General features: G+C 58.5%; 1 pseudogene; it reads right to left on the bottom strand.

Moving 5' to 3' along the window:
- Nucleotides 1-2,910: 2,910 nt before the first annotated feature.
- Nucleotides 2,911-3,029, bottom strand: LOC112484102 (annotated as a pseudogene).
- Nucleotides 3,030-3,851: the final 822 nt, after the last annotated feature.

Here is a 3,851-nt window from a genome sequence, read left to right as displayed (position 1 = left end):
AAGAGAGAGCTTTGAAACTCCCGGGAGCAAGATCAGGCTGCGGTTGGCCGCACCACGGTGCCAGGCAGGTTATTAATGCCCAGAGCCCGCAGTGTGAACCGCAGTGTGAGCCGCAGTGTGAACCGCAGTGTGAGCCGCAGTGTGAGCCCGCAGTGTGAACCGCAGTGTGAGCCGCAATGTGAGCCGCAGTGTGAGCCCGCAGTGTGAACCGCAGGGTGAACCGCAGTGTGAGCCCGCAGTGTGAACCGCAGGGTGAGCCCACAGTGTGAACCGCAGTGTGAGCCGCAGTGTGAGCCCTCAGTGTGAACCGCAATGTGAGCCGCAGTGTGAGCCCGCAGTGAGAACCGCAGTGTGAACTGCAGTGTGAACTGCAGTGTGAGGCTGCAGTGTGAACCGCAGTGTGAACAGCAGTGTGAACAGCAGTGTGAACCGCAGTGTGAACCGGAGTGTGAACCGCAGTGTGAGCTGCAGTGTGAGCCCTCAGTATGAACTGCAGTGTGAGCCACAGTGTGAGCCTGCAGTGTGATCCGCAGTGTGAGCCCGCAGTGTGAGCCGCAGTGTGAGCCGCAGTGTGAGCCGCAGTGTGAGCCGCAGTGTGAGCCCGTGAGCCCGGAGAAGCCGGGGTGGGCAGGAGAGGGCGGGTCAGCGGAGAGAAGGCAGTCGGGGGCTGGATGCGGAGGTGGGTGTTGGCGAGGAGACGTTTGATCGACCTTATTTCTCCTCGACTTATCCTGGTTTGAGTCGAACATTTCCCGGGTGACAAAGAGGGACTGAAGTCCCTCGGGTGTGTGGTGTCACCTAGACACGCGTCCCTCTCTGTCAAGCAGGTGCAGACGGGAGGGGACCAGCGTGCAGGACGCACGGCGCCGAGGGGCGTGGGGCACACGAACGGTCCCTCTGAGAATTAGCTGGACGGTGCGCTTGTCCTGGACAGGGCGTAGGGGCCTTAGAGGTCACACGTGCTTGGCGCTCGCCCACTTTCTTCCCCTATGGGCGCTGGCTGCGGACACTTCTGAGTTTCCGTTCCCTCTGCCAAGTTCGAGGGACACCTGGACACCCGCACCGCGTTTCCCGTGAATGGTTCATTGACGAGTGCACTTCCCACGGCAGAGGAGCCGGTTGGAATCCAGCCCACGAGGCAGCAGATGGACGGCGCGGTCTCCGCGAGGCCCCTCTGCTGGCAGAGGCGGTTGGGGCCGCGCCCCGCACGGCGCTGTCACTTCGGAGTTGGCGACGTTTTCTCGTTTCGGTTCCCAGCCGTGCCGAACGAGACACTCGGGTCCGTTCACGAAGCCGAGCTCGTCTCTCAGCGTTCAAGCTGCCTGTGAAACGTTTGTCGCTGGCACACAGCAGGGGCCGTGGAACACCGAGCAGAGGCTGACCGAGGAACGGCGAGCAGCTCACTGGCCGGCAGGGCACAGCGACCAGCTCCGGGCCCCCAGCTCGGCCGGGACCGGGCGAGGCTCCGGCAGTCACTGTGACCCCCACGGAGTCTTCCCCACTCCCCCCAAAACTCGGCGCTCAAACAGCCGGCCTTTCTGAGTGATGTTCAATTTTGGAGAAAAAAAATTGAAATTAGTTACTCAATTGTTCCCGGATTAAGTCTATTAGAATCCAGTAAGAATCACTTCAAGTGAACAGAAAACACTTCACAGCATCCACTTCACGGGAAAGCCACTTCCTGCTCCATTTCAGGGCTGATGACGAGCCAGAAATGTCATCTGAGGAAAGCTGCTTCCCGCTGAGGTTTGGATTTTGAAAGCAACGCAGGCCTGTCCTCAGTGCGTGCGAGGGGACGGCCTCGCCAGTCCCTTCTCTGAGCCCCGCGGAGGGGCTGCGCCCTCGTGCCGTCCACCTCGGAAGCTGGCGGGCAGCTGGGCTTCCTCCTGCCACTCGGCTCCCAGTCGGCATCGACTGCTCAGGTCACACGGTCTGAAACCCAGGGCTCATTTCACGTGGGGTCCCCAAGCGCTTGTTCTGACAGTAAAGCAGAGGCCGCTCTGAACTTGGTGTGGGGATAAGCAGGGCAGTGTCGAGTGCGATGACCCCATCGTGTGTCACCGTGATGGGCCGTGGGGTTTCCGGATACTCAGGGAAACACTATCCCGGCTGTGTCTGCGAGGCTGGATCTGGATGACTGAAGCAGACTGTGCTCCCCGGTGTGGTGGGCCCCACCAAATCAGTGGAAGGCCTGGCTGCAGCGAGGGATTCTGTCTGTCTCTGAGCTGGGCCCCGGACCTCTGCTGCCCGCGGGCTCGGACTGGAGCTACATGAAGGCTCAGGTCCTTGGACTCAGCCTGGAGCTATGCCCACGGCTCTCTTGAATGCCCGGCTTGCAGATGGCAGATCTGGGGCCCTCCTAACCCCCCAATCCTGTGAACTAGCTCCTTACAGTGCTTCCCTCTGTCCCTCCTGCACCCCGCCCCCACCTCTACCTCTCCATAGACAAACACAGAGGCAGACACTGCCCACTGGTTCTGCTTCTCTGCAGCACCCTGCCCAGCACCCCTAGAGCCCAGCCCCGTCCCCAGGGCATATCCACGAATCTGCTGAGCTGGCCCCTCCACGCAACACCGGCCTTCATGTCACGGCACAGGAGGGACGCTGGCCACAGCCCTCCGGCTGCGTAGACGGCGTATCCGGCTCCTCCGGGCACATCCATTGTCTTCTGTGCATCAGTTCGAGACTAGGCAGCTGCCTGGGAGGGCTTCCGTGTGCTGGTTTGTCCTGTTTATCTCTGGGGAGAATTCGCATGGCAGCAAACATGTTAGAGACCGTATTAAACGTGTCCCCACTGCTGACATCAACCTTCAAGCACGATATTTTGATTCAGGAGGATCCGTTAGCTCAGGGTTTGCTCTCCCATCAGCAGCTTCTAATCGTACCCGCATCAGCCTTTTTTATTTTTCCCGCCTACAGCACCTGGTCTTCCTAGGTGGTCTCCCATCCAAGTACCAACCAGGCCCGACCCTGCTTAGCTTCCGAGATCAGCCGGGAGCGGGCGCGTTCAGGGTGGTGTGGACATGGACCACGTCATCCCTTTTTACAAAAGAAAATTACAAGTAATTTTTCCTAAGTTACTTCGGTTCCTGGACTCCCCAAAAGCACCCTCCCCATTTCCCATCACTCACTGCTCAGCTCGGGTCGGGATCTGCGTGTGACCTAAGCAAGCCCGATGAGATAAGAGTCTACCAGCTTTTTATTTTGAGGACGGACGGGAACGATGGGCTTCCCTCCCCTCTCTCTGACGTTTCCGCAGTTAGCCTCCCGTCAGGGGCCCCCATGGGGGTGTCCTGAGCGCTTCGGGTGGTGGCAGCGTCTCCAGTCTCGCGACAGGCACATGAGGCTGGATGTTAGTGCACCTTCTTAATCGGATCACCTGCATAAGTCGCAAGACGGTGGACAAGCGATAGAAGAATAAATGTGTGTTTCCCCCCTCGCAAGAACCAAACACGTAAACAGCGCATCATGTAGGAGGAAGTGTCTGTGCATCTTACCGGAAGAGGAAAGGCAGTCTGGAGAGGTGAGGAGCTGGCGCGGTCAAAGCTGACATCTCTCTCTCGTAACGGATGGCCCCAAGTTGTAGAGGCCATTATTCCTTGCATTTTCAGAGCAAATGAACTTGACAGATGGCTGTGTCACCCAAACCCCCACCTACCAACTTGATTATGCAGAAAACAATACAATAGAAAAGAAATCATTACCAAAGGAACCTGGTTAGTCCGCAGAGGGCCGGCGAATGCAGAACAAAATTACAGTGGTGGGATTGAACAGCAAGAATGCATTTAACGTAAAGTGGGTTACAGCGAGGCAATCAGTCACGGCCGCAGCCACTGTCTGGGCCTGCTTGC

This window comes from Pteropus alecto, unplaced genomic scaffold (assembly GCF_000325575.1).
Source record: "Pteropus alecto unplaced genomic scaffold, ASM32557v1 scaffold137, whole genome shotgun sequence".
NCBI lineage: Eukaryota > Metazoa > Chordata > Mammalia > Chiroptera > Pteropodidae > Pteropus > Pteropus alecto.
The sequence above is the reverse complement of the archived record's forward strand: the minus strand, read 5'-3'. Positions and strand labels throughout refer to the sequence as shown.